At 52.4% G+C, this 22,517-nt stretch overlaps 1 pseudogene; it reads left to right on the top strand.

Annotated features, from left to right (window-relative positions):
* Nucleotides 1–2,597: 2,597 nt before the first annotated feature.
* On the top strand, nucleotides 2,598–21,377 carry LOC109273042 (endosome-associated-trafficking regulator 1-like; annotated as a pseudogene).
* The last annotated feature ends 1,140 nt before the right edge of the window (nucleotides 21,378–22,517 follow it).

Below are 22,517 nucleotides of genomic sequence, written 5' to 3'. Positions count from 1 at the left end.
GGACAAGAAGGAAGACTGTGTGCACAGGGCAAAGAGCATGGGCTGCAGGGCCAGAGAGGATAGACTTGGGTTTCCACAGACTCCAGACAAGTTACTCCACCTCTGTTACCCCGTCTTCAAACAGTGTTCCACACAGTCCCTCTGGTCATGGAGGCTCAATGTGCTCGCGCTCATAGAGCACTTAGCACAGCACCTCCCCCACCGCGGGCCGTCAGTGCTGGAGGCCATGTTGCTACTGCTGCTGACTACGTTGCGTCTGGGCTGGTCCTCGCCTGTTCACTCCTCCCACAGCCCCGCGTCTGTTCCCGTGATGCTGTCCAGCACTGGCGTCAGCCGTGGAAAAAGGAAGCTGTAGGTGGTTATAATGGTGATTACTGTCGATGCTGATGTTTCAAGCTCCAAACTATAGCTTTCCTGATGAGGGAGACGGTCCCCTGGACGGTGTGGGGTGGTGAAGTCAGCACCACCTGCACACAGAGAAGACCTGGGTCCTAATTCCAGATCAGCCACCTGCCAGTGGGGTGGCCTTCAGCACATTGTTTAATAATTCTGAGCCTCGGTCTCCTTATCTGGAAAATGGGCATAATCATCGCCAATCCATCCAATGAATTTTTGTTAAGTTTTCTTAGGTGCTAAGTACTGTGCTCAGTGCTGGGGATGCAAGGACAGAGAGAACTCGTCCCTAATTCAAAGAGATCACCGTCTGGAGTTCTCTGCTCCAGAGAACAGAAATGAAGGGCACGGGCTTTGGAATTGGACAGACCTGGGTTCAAATGTCAACTCTGAACTCACTGGCTGTGTGATCCCAGGCAAGTTAATCACTTTTGCTGGTCCTTTAGCGCCCTCTTCTTAAAATGAAGATGGGAACAGCAACACCTACGTCATGGGTGGTTTTGAGACCTCGAGTTACATCATGATGTAAGGTGCTTAGTCCAACGCTGATGGCCAGTAGGCGCCCGGGAAGGGCTAGCTACGGTGACAAAGTGCACTCGAGTGTGGCCAGAGCCGAGGGGGGAGTCTGTACTGCTTCCAGTGGATAATCATCCAGGGAGCCAGGGGTGTGGGAGTCGGGAGAGGCTTCCTGGAGACTGTAATGTCTGGACAGAATCTTGAAAAATAAGTAGATGTCTGCCAAAAGGGAAGGGAGAACCAAGAAACACAATCAGGGAGCTACGGGAACTTCAGGATGCTAGGAGCACAGGGTATAGGGCAGGGTGGTTGGAGGGTGGAGGTTTGGCAATGACAATGGGATAAATGATGGCCAGAGTCAGGAACCAGAGCACTGAGGGTCTTAAATGAAATTCCACAGAGCCCTGGCTTGATTCTCAGGGGACTGGGGAGCCATTGAGGACTCTTGAGAGCAGAGGATGACGCCATTAGATTACCATAGAAAGGACGGATATCCACGGAAAGGTTCTAAGGACAGCAGGTGCTGGATGGTCTGGAGCGGGGCAGGCCTGGAGGCTGGGAGCTCGGCGAGGAGATGTCATCACAGCCCCGGGAGAGGAGAGGGAGAGAGAAGGGGGACTGTACCGGGGCAGAGCAGTGATTGCGGAAAGCGGCCATCCAGTGCACCCTCCCAGGTAAGCTGTGTTTGCTGTCACCTTTCCCCGTCCCTGTACCCTTCCGGTGTCTCCCTTTCCTTCCCTTCAACACCCCCTCACCCCTTCTCTCACTGCCTGTTCCTTTTCCCTCCCTCTCCTCCTCCCTTTCTCTCTCTCTCTCTCTCTTTCTGTCTGTCTCAGAGCTTTGTTTGGAGGAGGGAACTGGAAAACCCAGCTTTGGTTTAATCCAGACGTGCAACATCTCAGGGGGCGGGAGCCAGAGAGAAAAAAGGGGACGCGGAGATTCACTCTCATTCCAGTTTTTCTTTTTAACTTTTTTTAAATGTTTATTCATTCAGGAGAGAGAGAGAGAGAGAGAGAGAGAGAGAGACAGGGTGGGAACAGGGGAGGGGCAGAGAGAGAGAGGGAGACACAGAATCCGCAACAGCCCGACGCGGGGCTCGAACCCACGAACCATGAGATCATGACCTGAGCTGAAGTCAGACGCTTAACCGACCGAGCCGCCCAGGCTCCCGACCTGTTCCAAATTTTCTGAAAAGCAATTCCCTTTTGGCAGCAGGACAAACTCCATGGGAAAATTTAGTGACCCTCGTCTCCTGAGGACGGTCGCTGCACCCACTGCCTTTGGACCTCAGGTTGCTGGCCACCTCTGTAACCAAATTGCTGTTTGGTTCCTGGGTCACCATCTTCAATCACACCCTCTGGCAACAAAGCGTGACGGTACAGCTTACAGCGAGGCAGGAGCTGGACAGGCGCTGGGCAAACGGAGCCAGAGACGACACCGTCCCTACACGGGGGTGCTCACCACCTGCGCAGGAGAACGCATACACACCAGGAATTCCAGGACGGTGCAAAAAGTCTCACAGCGGAAGTCTGCACAAAATCCTGCAGGACCATGATCCTAACGACCGATTTACTGAGCTTATCCTAAGTTTCGGGAACGGTGCTCAGCCCGTTTCATAAACTACCCCATCAACGCCTCAGAAAACACCGCCCGTCTTGTTTGCCACGGTGTCCTCGCAGCTTAGCACGATGCCTGGCACGCAGGGGACGCTCAAGAAGCATTCCGCTGAGAATAGCAGCCCCGTGGGGTCTCGGAATTACCTCCAGCTCACAGAGAAGGAGACGGAGGCTCAGAGAAGTGAGATCCCAGGTCCACGTTCACAGAGAATGTAGCAGAGCTGGGATTTGGCCCGGGTCCGGCTCAGCCCGTGACCTCGAAGGCTGTGCCCTGGGGCTGATTATAGGAAAAGAAGCAATGCATGGTCTTGGGGAAGGATGTGGTTGAGAAAGGCTTTCCAAGGGAGGTGATTCTCAAGCAGGCCCTTGAAGAAGGAGCTTGCCAGGTGGACAAGCAGAGGAGGAGCATCTGGGAGGACGGGGTTCGGGGCTCGGGGGGGCAGTGGGGGGACCCAGTGCCGTGTGGCTGAACATCAGCTCATCTGGAGAAGAGGCAGCAGCAGGAATGTAGGGGCAGCAAGACGATCACTGGGGAGACTCAGAGGCCCATTCCCCTTCCACTTCCTTCTGTGGCTCTGATCTGGAAGATTCCTCTGAACGGTGCAGGCGGTGGTTACGCCTGTGTTTGATTTATTTTATAGCTGGGGTTCCGGAACTCTTGTCTTGGCTGCAACGTATAATGTGGAATTTCCCTCCCGAGCAATTCTTCATCGTTGGCAACGCACCGGAGCGTGATTTTGGCACACTTGGGTGACGTGGCGGGGTCTCAGCTGGTGCAAGCCCGGGACGCCCCGTGTTGCTGCCCCAAATGCTCAGCCAAGGTGCGGGGGCTCCTACCAGAGGGGTCAAACCTGCCACCCTCCTCAGCGGTGGCACCAGGAACACATCTTTGTTTTTCCCACGTTGCCTTTAACTCCTCCACCGAGAGGAGGGGGAGAGCTGGGATACCGAGTGTTTTTGTTTGTATCTGTGTTTCCATGACTCATGATGTGACTTCATCTCTCCTGGGACACGTATCGCTTTCTACCTGCAGGTCATGAAAAGGTACAGGCTTCTGAATCAAAACTTAGTTGGATTCTAGTCTCGGACGTCCCAGATTGATTTACTCTAGGACCTTGAGGAGGGGAGCGTCTTAACCTTCCCTAAATACTGGTTTCCTCGTCCGCAAAACAGAAGCGACAGTCATATGTACCTTAGAGGGATTTTATAAGGTTTTAGCAGTTACCTGGGTAAAACACCACGGGTGGCCCATTGTAGGTGCTATGGACTCAATGTTTGTGTCTCCTCCAAATTTATATGCTGAACCCCTAACCCCCAGTGTGATGATGTTCAGAGGTGGGGCCCTTGGGAGGTGATTAGGGTTAGATGGGGTCAGGAGAGTGGGGCCTTGGTCTAATGGGATTAGTGTCCTTTAAAGAACAGACACCAGAGAACCCTCTCTCTCTCTCTCTCTCTCTCTGTCTCCTCCATGCAAGGCCCTGTCTGCAAACCAGGAAGAAGAGAGTCTTCGATAGGAACCAAATCTGCCAGCACCTTCGTCTTGGACTTCCCAGCCTCCAGAACTGTGAGAAATACATTTCTGTCATTTAACTTCCCAGTCTGTGGTATTTTGCTACGGCAGCCAGAGCTGACTGGGACAGCAGGTACTCAGTAAATACCAGGTCATATTCTATGGGTCTCATTTCCCTTCTCCTTGAGGGCAGGGTCCACCCTCCATCTTCCTGGCTTGCAGAGTAACTTCTAGATGCCCCGTAAATGTTCGTGGAAGAATTCGGCAGTTGGCAAACGTGGGAGTAAATGGATGAGCGGGTGAGGGGGCGAGAGGCAGAGAAGCGGCCCATGGAATCCACTGACCGGAGCAGCAGATTCTCTTTCCCCCACCTCTTCCAGGGTACGAATATAGATCGACCTGGAGGCTGACCCTCACAAGGCCCTCCTGGCTCTCTAGAAGCCTTGCAGGGTGGCCTGGCCTGGGTACTGCCGTGGCTCCTTGCCCCAGAGTCAACCACAAGGCCCTGAAACTCCCTGTCTACAAAGAAGATCCCCGGGTCAGCTGTGAAGAGAGAAGGGCCCCCAACCCGGGTGTGAACAGAGAAAGACCCCCTCCTCAGGTGTGAACAGAGAAGGGCCCCCACCCCGGGTGTGAACAGAGAAGTTCCCCCTCCTCAGGTGTGAACAGAGAAAGGTCCCCACCCCAGGTGTGAACAGAGAAAGATCCACATGTCAGCTGTAAACAGAGAAGGGTCCCACCCCAGGTGTGAACAGAAAAGGGGCCCCCTCCTCAGGTGTGAACAGAGAAGGACCCCCTCCTCAGGTGTGAACAGAGAAGGGCCCCACCCCAGGTGTGAAGACAGAATGTCCCCACCCCAGGTGTGAACAGAAGGGGGCCTACCCCAGGCCTGCCAGGATGGGCTCTCCCTAGAACGCAAAATTTGCTTAAAGAAACCCCAGAGTTCACCGTATTCACCATTTTAGTTCTAAAGAGGCCCTTGGGTTCCCCAGCCCAGCCCCCACCCCCCACCCCAACAGTTAGAATGCCGGCATTGGGTCAGTGGCCTTTGTTGCCCTGTCCCCAGATATCACCTCCTTAGCCCCCTTTCCCTCACCTCCTCCTCCCCGAGTCTGCACAAAAACACCATTTGTGGGAGCCAGGCTCCCAACCTTGGCACAGAGCCACGAAGTGAAGTAATTGTCAATTAGAACTTAATTGCTGGATTTAATTTCGGGTTGTTTTTTTTTTCTTTTTGTCTCAATTGTTGAAAAAGTGCAGTTCCCGCCTTCGAATGTCTGATGAGTTCCTTCTGTCTGCCCCAGGAAGGGATGGGGTCGGGGGAGGGAGAGGCAGAGACGGCCCGGTGGATTTGGCGTCTCGAAGAGAATTTACAAAGTTAACCTTCCCCGGGGGCTGGACGCCAAGAGAGAAGGAGAAATCTAACTCCAAGGCTTGGTGGCAAAGGACGTTGTCCCTTAAGGCCAAATTTTCACTGACCTTCGATGACAGCAGCGTCTGAGCCTGGCGGACGTGTGGCCTGTCGCTGCCACCACTCACAGAGGATCTCCGGGGAGCGAGGCACCTTGCACTGTCCCATCTACATCCTCCCGACAACCCTACCACCTACCGCCAGAGGGTCACGGTCCGTCCCGTGGGGAGACAGGAGGAAGCCGAGACTCACTGGGCTTCAGCACCTTGCCCAAGGTCACACAGCTGGTGCTGGAACGTGAAAGCAGCACCCCACTTCCAGCAAAGGGCCCGGCAAGTTCTCCAGGCCCCGGGGGCCACTCGGGAAAAGACGGTGATCTGCATGGATCTGGAAAATGAGAGGGCGGGCTCACGCTCCCTCCTTCCTGCTCAAGAGCAGGGAGGCCCTACGGCCCACAGCCTGCACACCCCCCTGCTCAATGGTGCCACACATCACAGGCCTCTGTAACCCACCCAAACTGCATCATTCCTCGGGCAGCTCCCGCCCGAACACCTTCCTTCCAGGCCCAAGACTGGCTTCCATCACAACCGCCCCGGCGTCTTCTGAGAACTAATGGCGCGAAGAGGGTACTCAGCTTGGCTCAAGGACCAGCCCCGTCCTGCCTCCACCACGCACAGCTGCTGGACCCCTTAGCAGGTGCCCGGAACCGGGGTGTTCCTGACAGCAAGAGCTCTAGGAAGGCACATTTATCTGCACACCCGGCTCAGGGTTCCTAAGGCAGAACCTCTGTGTCACTTATCACGGTGCCATCATGAAGGCCAGGTCATTCGGGGATTTGCTATACGAAACGCACTCGTCAGAAATCACAGCACTCACGTGGCCCCCTTGTGCTCCTGTGACAGTTTTAATGGAAAGTGTCGCGCCCTGGCCATATTCTCCGATAGCCTCCAACGGGGCCAAGTCCTCAGATGTTTCCGCAAACCACGGCCCCCTGGCCAAATCCGTTCCCCTGCCTGGTTTTGCACGGCCTCAGGCTAAGAGTGGTTTTTGCATTTTTCAATGAGTAGGAGATAGCAGAGGAACCGATAAACAGAAAAGAAAAATAGTATTCATGACATAGGAAAATCATATGAGATTCCAATTTCAGTGTCAATAAAGTTTTATTGGAATACAGCCACGCTCGTTCATTTGCATATTATACGTGGGGTAGTTGTGATAGAGACTATATGGCCTGCAAAGCTTGAAATATTTCCTGTCTGGCCCTTAACAGGAAAAGTTTGTCACCCTTAGTCTAGATCCTTACAGCACTTTGGTACCCAGTCTATACCTTCTTTCCCAACCCGTGTGACAGATACCTCCACAAGCCTGGGCTCCTCTCCCCATTACATGGGACTCTGAGCTCCTGCCCATCCACACTAATGCCCTGCCACAGGGCCCAGCAGGTCTGATAGGACAGTCACTGGCCCACACGTGTGGGCCACTGTCAGCAGTGAGAAAGGCCCAGTGACGGAGTGTAAGCTTTGACTTTCGACTACTGGCTTCTCCATTTACCCCCTTGGGTCTCACTCAGCTCCCTCCTGTGAACAGGGAGGGAGTAGTAATCAAGCCCACGGCACCGGGCAGATGTAAAGATTAAATCAAGGATTTGGTTACAGGGCTTAGCACAGTGCCTGCCACACGGTGAACGTTCAATAAATGCTGAGCTGTGGCTGATGCGTTACAGAGACAAGAATGTGATCCCCAAACCTTTCTCGGGAGCATTTCTCAGAGTGGCTGGCCCGTCTCATGTCTCCAGTTCTCTTGCCCACTTTACCTCCTTCTTTCCTCCCGCCACCCAATTCGTGGGTTTTCCCTAAATATTTCTAACAGCTGTCTATGTGTCCCTTGCTGCGACTTAAAATGTTTCACAACTCAATTATCCTGGCTGCAAAATGGGCACAGGGCTTCCTCCCAATCTACCTGACAGAGCTGTTGAGGAAAGGAGACAGGGCAGAGGGTTTAAAAAAATTTTTTTTTTTTTACGTTTTTTTATTTTTGAGACAGAGAGAGACAGAGCATGAACGGGGGAGGGGCAGACAGAGAGGGAGACACAGAATCGGAAGCAGGCTCCAGGCTCCGAGCCGTCAGCCCAGAGCCCGACGCGGGGCTTGAACTCACGGACCGTGAGATCATGACCTGAGCTGAAGTCGGACGCTTAACCGACCGAGCCACCCAGGCGCCCCATAGAGGGTTTAGAAAAACATTTGTGGGGGCACCTGGGTGGTTCCATCAGTTAAGCGTCCAACTTGGGCTCAGGTCACGATCTCACGATTTGTGAGTTCGAGCCCCGCGTCGGGCTCTCTGCTGTCAGCGCGGAGCCCGCGTCAGATCCTCTCTCTCTCGGTCCCTCCCCACCCTCGCACGTGCACGCGTGCACACGTGCTCTCTCTCAAAAATAAACGCTAAGAAAAAAAAAGAAATAAAATTAAAAACAAAGAAATACTTTGTGAAGTCCAGGGCCCCCTGCAGATGTTCCTTGTGATTCTTAGTATCTTGGGAGGACAGGAGACCCGAGCTGTGAGTTGAATTGTGTCCCCCCCCCCCACAAAATATATAATCAAGTCCTAACCCCCAGTACCTGTGAACGTGATCTTATTTGGAAACTGAGTCTTTGTGGATGAGGTCCTACTACATTAGGGTGCCGTAACCGGTGTCCTCAAAAGAGGAGGGAAATTGGGACGCAGAGACAGAGAGAAGAATGCCTTATGACAAGGGGGACGGTCACAGGAGTGATGCCAAGCCAGGGAACGGCCAGGACGGCCGGCAACCATCAGAAGCCAGAGAAAGACGGGACGGATTCTTCCCTAGAGCCTTCAGAGGGAGCACAGCCCTGCTGACTTTCATGCTCAGCTTGTAGCTTCCGGAACTTTGAGACGGTGCGTTTCTGCGTGAGCCTCCAAGATCGTGGTTGTTATGGTGGCCCGAGGAAACTCGTATGAGTACGACGAACCTCTTACCGGTGAAGCCCCCAGAGCTACCCTCCGTCGGTTTACTCCGGCCAGGCTCCCTCCTGGCAGGGTTCCCCATCATGCCAGCCCCCAGACTGCGACGAACACAAGGCAGTGTGCCACCCCAGGACCTCAGCACGGCAGATGCCAGGGGCACAGCTGCTGACGTCGAAAGGCACCGTGCCAGCGCTCTGTGATCGAGCCAGGCCTTCCTCGCTGGTGGCCTTTGTTTGCTTGCAAAGGAGCGGAATGGAAAAGAGCCCATTTGAAAATGGGGCTGGGCTTCTGCATGACGCTTAGAGCTCATCAAGCCCTAATAAAAGTGAAAAATTACCTCTGGTGTCCCCAGAGCCAGAATTCATCTGTTATTAATGAAACCCACCCCAAAATAGAGCTCGGAGGAATGAGCCTCAGACAGATTTTTTTTTTTTTAAACAGTGAAAGAGAGTGTCCGCCCATGACCTCTGGGCTCGTATCGGGAGGTGTGCTTGTCCACCTTCTTGCCTACACCATTCCACCCCTCTGTCTGAGAAGGTCGCTCCCCAGGCCCAGATCTAATCCAGCTCAAATGCTGCCTCCTCCTCCATGAAGCTTTCCAGGATGTACTCCAAACAGGGCTGGCTTCCTAGATCTGTGACCTGTGCCGTCACACAGCCCCCTGAGCTCGCAAGGACCCACGGTTGAGTTAATGCCCTGCTGTCACGGTCTTGAAACTCCTAATCATTTTCAAACAAGTGGCCTTAGATTTCCATTTTGCACTGGGTCCCACAAATTCCGTAGCTGGTCCGAAGTCCTACCTTCTCCAGCCAACCAGGCAGAGCGATCTCTCCTCCCTCTGGACCCTCGAGATACCCACCGACCCATACATCCCGCCATTATTCACTCAAGGAATAGCATCAAGCACCAGCTGGGCAACATGACTCAGCAGCCAAGAGGGCAATTCCAGCCCCCCTGTCACACTCCAGGGTGAGGCAGACAAATCGAACACAAGAAGGGCAGGGGCGCCTTGGTGGCTCAGTCGATTAAACATCCGACTTCAGCTCAGGTCATGAATGATCTCAGGTCTGTGAGTTCGAGCCCCGCATCGGGCTCTGTGCTGACAGCTCAGAGCCTGGAGCCCGCTTCAGATTCTGTGTCTCCCTCTCTCTCTGCCCCTCCCCCACTCATACTCTGTCTCTCTCTCTCTCTCCCTCAAAAATAAATATTTTAAAAATTTAAAAAAAAAACCACAATAAGGGCAGATTCAAAATCCTCTTACTTTCTCAAAGTGAGCTTCAATTTCTACTTGTGTGCAGATTCTATATACTCGTCACTTCTGCCCTAATAATACATCAACGGCTCCTGCAATAAAGACCAAAAAATCCCTAAGTCGGCCTGTGGGACGTGACGCACGCCCCACCCCCCATCTCCTTCTGTCCTGGCCGGGGGTCCCCAGACTTCTGATACTCGGTGTGAGTCTGTTAAGGCTGCCACAGACCGGGTGACTTACACAACTGAAACCGATTCGCTCACATCTCTGGAGGCCGGAGTCCAAGATCGATGTCAAGGTGGGATTCTCCTGAGGCTTGTCCCCTGGGCTTGTCGATGGCCGTCTTCTGCCTCTGTCTTCATGTGGTCTCGGCTCTGGGCACACGCATCCCTGGTGTCTGAGCCTCTTTTGGTGAGGACCCCAGTCCTATTGGATTAGGACCCCACCCTTGTGACTCATTTAGCCTTAATTACCTCCTTAAAGTCCCCACCTCCAAATGCCATCATATGGGGGGTTAGGGTTTCGACACACGAATGGGGAGTGTGGGGACACAATTCAGCCCAGAATATACTCCCTGTGTCACAGGCACATGAAGTTTTCTCCGCTCAAAATGCCCTTTATTTCATAAGCTCCTGTGCGTCTTTCAGGTCTCAGTGCCAACATCACCGCCTCCCAGAAGCCCTCCCAGATTGCCCTGGATCCTCAACCATCTCACCCCACCCAGCACTCCAGCCTGCACTCCACCTGCGTGTGTGATTACCGGATTCGCCTGCGCCTCCTCCATCAGACTGTGAGTCCTGCTGCAGCCTGAACTCACGCTTCTCCCTCCTGTTGGATCTCCAGTCCCCAGCCCTGCTCTGGGAATATCGAAGGCGCCTGACTACTAGATGCTGAACTTACCTTGACAAGAGAAACCATGAGCTCCTGATGAGAACAAGACCCCCCTGCAGCCCCCCAAGACGCTTGACAGTTAGTGAACACGCCATTAGGTAAACGGTCAGCCACAGGGAACGCGTCAGCTCTGCTCCCATGTCTCCCAGATTCCGCCCCAGGCTCTAGATTTTGGTAACTATAACCCAAACATACCAGCTTGATGTAAGATCTAGTTCGTATCTTGTGATGGTCAATTGTTAAATATTAACAGCCATCATTCACAAGGAGAATTTTTACGTGCCAGGAATTAACATATATGTGTTATACATGTCATTTCATTTAAATTTTATCATAATTCTGGGAGTGCCTGGGTAGCCCCATCAGTTGAGCATCCATCTGGCTTTGGCTCAGGTCCTGATCTCGCAGTTTGTGAGTTTGAGCCCCGCGTCGGGCTCTGTGCTGACAGCTCGGAGCCTGAAGCCTGCTTTGGATTCCGTGCCTCCCTCTCTTTCTGCCCCTCCTCTGCTCTCTCTCTCTCTCTCAAAAATAAATAATAAGCATTAAAAAATTAAATTTTATCATAATTCTGTAAGATATTTAACCTATTTTTAGGTAAGAATTTGAGGTTTAAAGAGAATATCAATGAGAACTCTTTTTGGTGTAAGTGACAGAACATCCAGTTCAAACTGGCTTAAAAGAAAGAGGAAATTACTGGGTCTCATAACTGAAAAGACCAGAGGTGGACGAGAAGGGCTTCAGGCTCTGTGTGATCCAGGAGCTCATAAATGTCATGAGGATGCTGGCCCCATTTCTCTCTGCTTCTTCAGGCCTTTCCTTCCTCTGTGCTTTAATCTTCAGCTTGCTCCTTCTTGCAAAAGAAGTTCTTGATCACGAATCTTTACTCGTTAACTGTTTTCCGGGGAAAAACACAGTGTCTTTGCAAGAAGGCCCAACAAGGCGGTCTCTTTGCATCTCATTGGACCACACTGTGATTAAGTTAAGGATCCTGAAATGAAGATTTTCCTGGCTCATCTGGGTGAGCCCTGAGTGCCATGACAAGTGTCCTCACAAGAGAGAGGCAGTGGGAGATTAGACACACCCAGAACAGGAGGCAATGTGACCACGGAGACAAGATTAGATTTATGGAGCCACAAGCCAAAGAATGCCAGGCAGCCACCAGAAGCTGGAAGAGGCAAGGAATGGATTCTCCCCTAGAGTCTTGGGGTTTGGCCCAGCAAGGTTGATTTCGGACTTCTGACCTCCAGAGTTGAGACAGGATACATTTCTGCTGTTTTAAGCTATGATGCTCTGATCATTTGATGTAGCAGTAATAGGAAACGAATACGTCACCTGACACCCACACACTTCTGGGCAAGGGCACACAGGACATGTTCACGTCACCATACAACCTCAGCTGGGCACATACATGGTAGCTTCTGGATGTTGCTAGGGCCCCTCCCAGGACTTCGCGTTTGGCTTTGCAAGCAAGGGGGCCTCAGAGGAACAGGGTCGCTCTGGCCAGGTGCTGAGGCCAGACTGCAGGGGGGCATGGGTTGGAAGAGGACACCTGGAAGGAGAGCCTCTCCCTGAGCCGCGTGACAGGTGATGTGGTGGGGGTGGGGAGAGGGGGTCTGCTCAGGTTCTGGATACCTTCTGAAGGTCGAACCGGTGGGCGTTCCGGATGGGATGAATGTGGCATGTGAGACGTGGGAAGAAGTCAAGGATGACCGCACGGTTTTGGTCGGAGCAGCTGAGAGGATGGTGTTGCTGTGAACGGAGAGAAGGAAGCGTCATACCCCGTATCGCGCGGTGTCCCCAGAGCCCCATAACACAGGAAAGCCCTCTGGATTCTGAGTCCCCGGAGCGTGTCCATAATTTAAAAAGAGGTGGAATCATCTCTGTCTTGATTTTTTTTCTTTCTTTCTTTTTTTTTTTTTTTTGCCTTTGCTGTTCCCTTAGACCTTTCTCTTCCCTGCAGCTGCTGTTTTCCCCAGGAAACACCTGTTTCTCCCCACCCCACAGGTGATGCTCTCACCTCCCAGGATGCCTTCCCTTCGCCCCGGCTTGGTCTCTGGGCTGCCTTTTAAGGACCCAACTTGTGTTGCATGTTGTCCCCCGGTCTCCCTGCGGATTGAGGCAGAGGAGCTTTTGAGGAGACTTCCCAGCGGATTAAGTGGCTTGGTCCCCACCCCCAGCCCCACCCCCCCTCCTTCTGTGCTGCTGACAGCCTGCTCCTCCCACAGATTTACAAGGAAGGGGGGTGGGGGGGGGGCGTTGGGGATGAGCTGAAAGCTTGAAGCCTGAAATGCCAAAATCTGCACTGTCTCCAAGGTGGTGTTCGGGAACAGGAATCCGACAGCCACAAACCGAAACCCCTCGTAGATGCTGTGTATATGTGTACTTGTGTGTGGATATGCGTGCACGTGTCCATGCGTGTGGAGGCGGGGCGAGGTAAGGGTCTAGTGTCATTACGAGTTCTAGAGCCTAAACCATATTCTCCAGGGGAAGTCACAACATACAACTAATGAATCTGTTGTCTGGTCTGGGTGAAAGCATTTATTTGCTCTGTTAAAACCTCTCCTGAACTAAACGATAATCATAATCTTGACAATGATAGCTGCAGCCTCGGCAGTTGGTAGGCGCCCCTGTTACCATTTTACGGATGAGAAAACTGAGGCTGAGGTCATCTTCCCCGAGTCACTTGCTGGCTCTTTCCCAGCTCCGGTCCTCTGCACTTGACTATTTCCCCTGCCTGGCTTTCCTCCCACCGCCTGGCTTTCCCCTCCCCGGGCTCTGCGGCAGCTGTGTCCTCATCCTTCTCACCCTTCATGGTTCTGCTCAAATGTCACTTCCTCCAGGAAGCCTCCCCTGACCATTCTCTACAGTAGACCCCCCCACCCCCCGCCCACCACTCCTGGTTTCTATCCAATCACTCCATGTTCTTCTCAAAACTTGATGTGATCTAAGTTGTTATTGTTCATTTATCTACCTGATTAGAGTATGCCTTTCTCCCTTAGAAAATAAACTCCCTCCTCCTGGAAGGTGGGCATCTACCCTGTCTTTTTCACTCCCACGGCTCAGAAGCTAGAGCAGGACTCAATAAACGAAACTCTGGCCGGGTCCTCTATTTTACTGCACCGGTCCCAGCATTTTGTGCCTTCCTCTGCATCACTGTTCATTGCACAGTGGGCCCCGTGGTAAGCGCGTTCCTGATCCAGACGGGAATGTTCCAGTGCTCTGAGCACAGAGCTCCTGCCGCTGTCCTGCAGAGAAGGCCCCAGGTGCAGGCCGAGGTGACCGCGGGAGACCCAGCAGAGAGCATTTCGGTTTCTCGGAGATAAAGTGACCTGGGGCAGAGTGTTCGCTCCAAAAATAGAGACAAGGGGACCGATTTGAGAGGCGCTTAGGGGGTAAAAGCAACAATACAAACCAGGGGGAGAGGAAAGTCTCGAGGAGGACTCCGAGATGCCTGGATGGAGAGAGGGAATACCAGAGGGGCTGACCTTGGGGTCACTTACTCCAAAGACACTTTTCTCCCGGGGAACAAAGGATGCTATAGCGTCAAAGGCTAATGTCCTGATGAAACGGTCTTCCAAAAAAATTACATTTTAGGTAAGCTTCTCAGCCTTTAAATGTCCAGGAGAAGTTTTTGCCCGCATGATGGACGTGTTCTATAATCTGTACTGTCTGATGTGGCAGGAGAGTCACATGTGGCTGCCGAGCAGCTGAAATTTTACCTAATTTATTCTGGTTTTGGCTGGTGACTACCATATGGGACGCCGCAGCTCTAGATGAAACGACCAATTCACGGGAAGTATGGAGGGTATACTCGAGCACGTGAACGTGCAAGCAGCAAAGTCCACACAGGAGAGGCTTTCCAGGGCCCAAGCAAAAACTGGTTTCTTCCGCAAATAAATTGCAAGGGTTAAAAAAGAGAGAGGCAGACGGGAAATCTGTACATTAAAGGATACTTCAATGACATATTAACCAATCACAATGCGTGGGTCTTGTCTAGATCTGACTCAAACGGAAGAATTGTAAATAAAAGTACATTTACGGGGGCCCCCGCATGGCTCAGTCGGTTAAGCGTCCGACTTCGGCTCAGGTCATGATCTCACAGTTCATGAGTTCGAGCCTTGTGTCTGGCTCTGTGCTGACAGCTCAGAGCCTGGAGCCTGCTTCGGATTCTGTGTCTCCCTCTCTCTCTGCCTCTCCCCCGCTCGTGCTCTCTCTCTCTCTCAAAAATAAATAAACATTAAAAAAATACAGTTACTAAATAATTAAATATTTGAACACCATCCATACAATCGCTGGTATTTTAAAAATCATTTTTAATGTCATAATGGCCTTGTGGCTATGTTTATTATGTTTCAGAGATACATATTAAAATGCTATATTTATGGATCATGTAATACGACGCCCAGTATTGGCTTTAAAATAAGGGAAGGGACGGGCGCCTGGGAGGCTCAGTCAGTTGAACGTTGGACTCTTCGTGTCGGCTCAGGTCACGATCTCACAGTTGGTGACATCAAGGCCCTTATTGGGCTCCAAGCTGTCAGTGCAGAATCCTGCTTGGGATTCTCTCTCTTCCTCCTTCTCTGCCCCTCCACTGTTCACACACACACTCTCTCTCTGTCTCTCTCAAAATAAATAAACTTAAAAAAAAAAGAATTTAAAATAAGGGAGGGGAAATGGATAGCAGTAGGAATAAGACAGGATTATCCTGAGTTCATGCTGTTTCAGGAGACCATTGTGTCATTTTTGCCTATGTTAGGACTTTCCCCATAATTATAACATTAAAAATTATATTAAGCAACATGAACCTGCTCCCAAATAAAAGCTATTTTAGGCATAATCTTGCCAGGCCACCTGGGTCCCCTATGGATGTGCTATCATAATATCCCGTGTCCCTTCCCAGAGCAACAGGACAGCATTTGAGTGACACCTCTCCTCCCCGACTTGCCAAACTTCTTTCCGGTGTTGTAAAAGCAAAAGAAACCTTAAAGGAAGATGCTCACTTATTTTCACCTCTTAAAAATCAGTCTCCAAAGGAGGAGCATTCCTCACTCTTTCCAAATGATTGCCCTCTGCCTCAGGATTATTTCCAACTCCATCTAAAAACATCTTGACCTACAGCCTCCCTCCTCCCTCCTCTCTTCTCCCTTCCCCCTCCCCCCACCAGCTCTGCATCCCCAGGGGCTGGACCACTTTGACCTCCCCTGGCAGTGCTGCCCTCCCTCTCGCCTCTTGCACGTGTGGTCTGTGCGTCTGGAACACCCCGTTACATGATCGGCCCGAGAGGCAGAGCAGGTGCAAAGGCGGAGAGAGGGTCGAGCGCAGAACAGCAACTTGAGTTCCAGGAAATTTAAATTTTTTTTTTTAACATTTATTTATTTTTGAGACAGAGAGAGACGGAGCATGAACGGGGGAGGGTCAGAGAGAGGGAGACACAGAATCTGAAACAGGCTCCAGGCTCCGAGCAGTCAGCCCAGAGCCCGACGCGGGGCTCGAACTCACATACCGCGAGATCGTGACCTGAGCCGAAGTCGGCCGCTTAACCGACTGAGCCTCCCAGGCGCCCCGAGTTCCAGGAAATTTAATAAGCAGCGTTACAAAACTGAGAGCCATCCTGGGCAGCGTAGCTGGGGACATCTTTCACAGGCGGCTGCCCTTTCTCTGCAGTCATTCTGGCCCATATGTCTGTAAGTACTAATTAGGATTCTAACATTCACAGACACCGAATATCAGTGGCTTCAACAAGACAAGAGCTTGTTTCTCACTCAGCAGGAGGTTTTCGGGGAAGGTGGGTTTCTCTGCCCCAGGATTGGGTCCAGTGAATCAACCAAGTCTGATGCACAGTTTGGTAAAGGCTTCTCTGAAGTCCTGCACGAAGGACACACACCTGTTGGGGGAACCCATCCGTCTGGGCTCACGGTTGGATCTCGGCGTTTAGCACATTGCCGTCACATCCTGGCAGACCCCTGGGAGGTGCCGTGCTTCGCACACAACCGAGATGCAATAAATATTAGCTTAATTGATTTAAATCTGTGCGCCTGCAAATATACGTGTATGTGGGTGTAAACGTGTTTATGCAGAGATCTCTGCCAAAACAACATATGGGAAAACGTGTCATCTCTGTGAGAATAGAAGACAAGGGAAGTGCCAGCCGAAAACTGCTCCATTGTTCAGGTAATTCTTTCTCCAGTTCACCTTGGAGAAGAAACTGTCCATATCTGAACAGGACATTTTCAGGGCTTCTGTTGGCAGCCGTCATGAAAGAGGGTCACGCCCTCTCCTCCCGTTCTCTTCCCGTCCTTCTGACCATCCTTTTCACATCTTCTTTGTGAACCGTCTTCGTCTGCCTGTTTCTCAAATGGTGATGCTCCTGGGGGCTCTTGTCACCCTACCACACGCTCTCCCTGGTAGGCTCAGCCACTCCCGTGGCCCTGTTTGCCATCTATGTGCCCACATCTCCCCAGTAGATACGAGGAACCCAGATCGTTCCCAGAGCTCCCGTCCTGAACATACAGCTGCCCGTGGTGGTGGTCATTTCCACAACGTCTGACCATGGTTCCGTCCTTGGGGAGACCTGCTTTGACCCCTGGCCCCTCATCGCCCCCCTCAGCTGCTTGTCTTTGGGGTTCCCTGGCCCTTGCAAGACAGCTCAAGCTCTGGTACTTTCCGGGCATCCACTTGGCTTGTGGGAACTCATGTTTTCTGGACACCAGAAAGCCTCTTCTGCTCTCTTCCCCAGCCCTACTCAAAGAGGTGGAGGGGCTGGATGGGTCAGGCTGTTCCATGAGCAGGTGTTCAAGAGGGGAAGAAGATTCCAGGCTCATCACCTCACAGCCCCTCCTAGCGCTATGAGTACCTCCAGACTGACCTGGGGACCCCATGCCCCACACTCCATGGGGTGCTGTAGAAAGAGCTCAGGCTCTGCAGCCTGCCTGGCAATAATGGCATTCACTAAGCCACCCACCAGACACGGGGCTGGGGCAAGTTACTTCACTTCTCTGTGCCTCAGTTTCCCTACCTGTAGAGTAAGACAGTAATGGTAACTGCCATAGGGGGTTGTAGTGCAGATTAAATAAGTCAGTAACTGTAAAGCATCTAGAACCATGCCTGGCCCATAGCAAACACTTCAATTGTCTCTGTTAAGTATGTTGAAAAAAAAAAAAAATCAGAGGAATTTGTTGAATGGACAAGGGAATGAGATGGAAGAATGAACGTAGCCCAACCGACCTGGGTTCTAATCACAGCACTGCCCTGTATATGCTTTACTGGGAGTGTCTAAGAGGCCAGGGCCTAAGAATTCAAATAGACCACGAGTGTATTACCGATAAAGCGAAAGAGCCCAGAGATGTTAAACAACTTACCCGTCACCACACAGATAGTATATCTTGAGCCCAACTCTGCTCTCAGACTTTCTCTCTTTTCTTTACAATGATTTAAATATAGTTTTATTATTTTTTTTCTTTTTTTTTTTCAACTTTTTAAATTTATTTTTGGGACAGAGAGAGACAGAGCATGAACGGGGGAGGGGCAGAGAGAGAGGGAGACACAGAATCGGAAACAGGCTCCAGGCTCCGAGCCATCAGCCCAGAGCCTGACGCGGGGCTCGAACTCACAGACCGCGAGATCGTGACCTGGCTGAAGTCGGACGCTTAACCGACTGCGCCACCCAGGCGCCCCTAAATATAGTTTTAAAAAGGAACATACGTCCGGGGCGCCTGGGTGGCTCAGTCGGTTGAGCGTCTGACTTCGGCTCAGGTCATGATCAGGTTTGTGAGTTTGAGCCCCGCGTCGGGCTCTGTGCTGACAGCTGGGAGCCTGGAGCCTGCTTTGGATTCTGTGTCTCCCCCTCTCTCTGCCCCTCCCCTGCTCATGCTCTGTCTCTCCCTGTCTCTTTTTATTTATTTTTTTTAATTTTTAACGTTTATTCATTTTTGAGACAGAGAGAGACAGAGCATGAATGGGGGAAGGTCAGAGAGAGAGAGAGGGAGGCACAGAATCTGAAACAGGCTCCAGGCTCTGAGCTGTCAGCACAGAGCCGGACGCGGGGCTCGAACTCACGGACGGCGAGATCATGACCTGAGCCGATGTCGGACGCCCAACCGACTGAGCCACCCAGGCGCCCCTCCCTGTCTCTTAACAATAAAAAAAAAAAAAAAGTTAAAAAAATTAAAAATAAATAAAAAAGAACATATGTCCATGATTTTAAAAAGTTAAATATGCCAGGGGCACCTGGGTGGCTCAGTCGGTTAAGTATCCAACTTCAGCTCAGGTCGTGATCTCATGACTCATGAGTTCTAGTCCCACATCAGGCTCTGTGCTGACACCTCAGAGCCTGAAGCCTGCTTCGGATTCTGTGTCTTCTCTCTCTCTGTCCCTCCCCTGCTCATGCTCTGTCTCTCTCAAAAATAAATAGACATTAAAAAAATTTTTGTAAGTTAAATGCTCCAGAAGTATGTATAGTAAAATCAAATTCCTGCTCCTTTCCCTGAGTTTCTGTCCCTGAGTGTGGAAGCCCCAGCCGGAGATGATAACAATTTGTACATTTAGGAGCTTGTCACATGTCATTATAGAGCCGTCGCGTTGCTTTTAAAGGCCACAGAGTGGGGCGCCTGGGTGGCTCAGTCGGTTAAACGGCCGACTTCGGCTCAGGTCATGATCTCGTGGTCCGTGAGTTCGAGCCCCGCGTCGGGCTCTGTGCTGACAGCTCAGAGCCCGGAGCCTGTTTCAGATTCTGTGTCTCCCTCTCTCTGACCCTCCCCCGTTCATGCTCTGTCTCTCTCTGTCTCAAAAATAAATAAACGTTAAAAAAAAAAAAAAATTTAAAGGCCACAGAGTGTTTCACTGTAAGAGTGCCTGGCATCTCAGTTAACCTGTCCTCTGTAGATACATATGTAAGTTATTTCTGATCTTTTACTACCCGTAATGTCCTTACGCACACGTCCCTGAGCAAAGGCGTGAATGCGTGTGCAGGATGAATGCTGAGCAGTGGTGTCCCTGGTCAGGGGTTAGCGCATTTTCCTTTTTGAGAGAGCTCACTAAACGGCTTTGCCAAGAGGCTGTGCCTTCCAGCAGCAGTGACGGTGAGTGCTGGTATCTCCCCTTAACAGCAGGTTCGCAGACGTCTGTATTTTGCCCAGTTTAACAGGTGAACATGATCTGTCACGGAAGTTGTAATTTGTGGTGTTTTTCCCCCCAACGGTGAGGGTGAGCACCCTCCATATGTTTAAAGGCCACTGTTACTTAGTTTTCTCTGAACTCAGAACTCTGTTCATGCCTTTCTCTTCTCTTTTGAGTTGCTAGTCTTTGTTTGTTTATTTTTCAGAGAGCGAGAGTGAGTGGGGCAGGGGCAGAGAGAGAGGGAGAGAGAGAGTCCCAAGCAGACTCCCCACTGCCAGCGCAGAGCCCGAGGCAGGGCTCGAACCTATGAAATGTGAGATCATGACCAGAGCACTTAACTGACTGAGCCACCCTGCACCCCTGGAAATGTTGGATTTCATGAAACGATTTATGCCAAGCTTCTTTTCTTATGTGGAGTCTGAACTTTTGTGTCAGGTTTAAAAAGACAAAGTCCTGGGCCTGGCGGCGGGCGACAGGAGCGGGGGACTCGGGCGGAGCCCCCGCGGCCGGGTTAGGGAGGGCCGGGCCCGCAACAACAGGTTACGCGCGCTGCCCTGGCGTCCCCCCCAGATATCACAAGCCGGGGGCCTCGTCATATTCCGGACAGTGAGCGGCCGAGCGCGCCGGGCCCCGGGGCCGCCCCCGACCCGCCGGGACGGGCTCCAGATTTTGGCTACGGAAAGGGGGAGATGCACTAAGCAAGGCCCGCCAGGAGGCACATTTTGGAGATCGATCAGCTTGAAGATCTTGCAGAGGCCGATCCGTTCTTCAGAGAGTTTCTGAAAACCCAGAACCCGGGCCTGTCGGGAGAAGACACCGCCAACAACAGGATTTATTCAAAGGAACCCGCAAGGCACCTGCCGGGACTGGGCCGCAGCTCCCCAACCCCCCAGACCGTGGGGTAAGGCCTGGAATAGCAGCAGCCGTTTTTCGAGGACCCTACAGGGGCTGGTGACCTTCTGGACGAGGACGAGGACGAGGACGAGGGGTGGATCGGGGCCTACTCGCCGTCCAGTGGTGGAGGCTCCTCCTCCTCCACCCCGTGGGAGCTGGTGGGGCCCGAGACCCTGCCCCCGTGGATGCTGAGCGACCCTGACTCCCGCGCCTGCCTCTCTCTCCCGCGGGGAGCCCCAGCGCACACTTCGCGGCTCCCGGAGAGTCTCTGGGGGACAGGCGCCCGCGGACGCTGCAGATACGCCACGAAGCGCTGAAAGCTGAAAATTCTAGGCCGAGAGGAAAGCCGCCTGAGGTCCAGAGCTTCTCCGAAACTCAAGCAGAAACGGGGAGGACGCTGGAGCGGAAGCCGGAAGCGAAAACGATAAAGGCGGAAAGTGACGGCCGAGATCTGGAGTCAGTGGTCCAGCAGGCGCAGCAGCACCTGGCGCCGTTGACAAACCGGGCTGTAAGGGCGGAAGGTCCCATCCTGAAACCGAAGCGGGACAGAAGCTCGCTGCAGGCCTAGGTCTCGAACTTCAAGCGCCAGAAGGAGGCCTTGCGGTCGGGCCAGGGCGCCGCGCCTGCAGGGGGCGAGGCAGACCACCCACGTGGCCTCGCAGAACCTTCGCGTCCGCGGGAACAACACCCACTCCTCCATCCGGCAGCTGGAGCGGAAGCGTTGAATCGTGTTGCCGAAATCCTTCAATCCGTAGACAGAATTTCCGAAATGCAAGATGAGGAAGAGGAGTCTTGAGAGCCGTGAGGTGCCCGCAGGTCGCAGCCCTGCTTCCGCCCGGCCGCCGCCGCTCGCTGGGCTTGAAAATGCCGTTGTGTCTTTACGTACGGGGTCCTCGGCCGTAGCGAAAGTATTGATCGTGCCGCTGATTTCACGACCTAAACAGCGCTGGCAGCCAGGGGCAGCGAGGAGCCCCCCGCGTGTGAGAGCTGCACCCGGTTTCTATGCGCCCCTTCCTGGTGAGCTCCTGCTACTTGGCGGACTAGTGCTCCTTCAAGAAGACGTTTCTGTGAAAGCCGGTGGTGTTTTGAAGTTACTAAACATGAACACGACCGTTCCGTCGTGTTTTCCGTCGTCATTCCAGAATGTTAATCGTAAGGTAAGGTCAGTCGATCGTCCTCGATTCCGTAAGGAGCGGGGGTAGGTGAGCCGCAGCTCTGTGCTCGCCTGCCAAGGCCCTAGTGCCTCCTTGACCTCATTTGGTGCCCCGGCTGGCTCAGAGTCCACTCCTGGGGCCTCGGGGTCAGGGGCGGCTCGGACAGTTGGAGACCTGAGCCTGGATGCCCCGAGTGGGGGCGCTGCTGTCCTTCCGCGGGGTCCCAGGTCACGCGGGCGCGCCACCGTGTGCGACCGTCTCAAGGCATCTGTGGGCCTTCAGACTCGAAAAGCTGCTTTGGCTGGAGGGTTTTGATGCATGTTGCAAATGGCATCTCATACAATCAAGTTTGGAATTCAGGGATTTGGAGTGTGTGCGCAGGCTTCCTGGGTCAGCACGAGGTCTCCCAGGGTGCTTTTCCAGCTGCTTTCCAATGTAGGGGGGGCACCACACGCACCATACCCCTTTTTGACCACTTTTCTCTAGATGTTATTTTTTTTAAATAAATGTCCTCTCTTCTGTTCAAATGGACAGCTTTCCTATTTAATAAATTGTAAAACTCACACACACACACACACACACACACACACACACACACACACACAAAGTCCTTCCCCATTTGGATACTATTTAAATAAAATCTCCCACGTCTTTTTAAAAATACTTTTACAGTGGGGTTTTTAAAAATGTAGATATTTTCTCCACCTGGAGTTTATTTCGGTAGAAGTAACTAAGAATGGACCTGAACTTTGTTTTAGACGTGGCTACCACTTGTCTAAACC

Source organism: Panthera pardus, unplaced genomic scaffold (assembly GCF_024362965.1).
Source record: "Panthera pardus isolate Hobbes unplaced genomic scaffold, ASM2436296v1 HiC_scaffold_7, whole genome shotgun sequence".
NCBI classification, from domain to species: domain Eukaryota; kingdom Metazoa; phylum Chordata; class Mammalia; order Carnivora; family Felidae; genus Panthera; species Panthera pardus.
The sequence above is the reverse complement of the archived record's forward strand: the minus strand, read 5'-3'. Positions and strand labels throughout refer to the sequence as shown.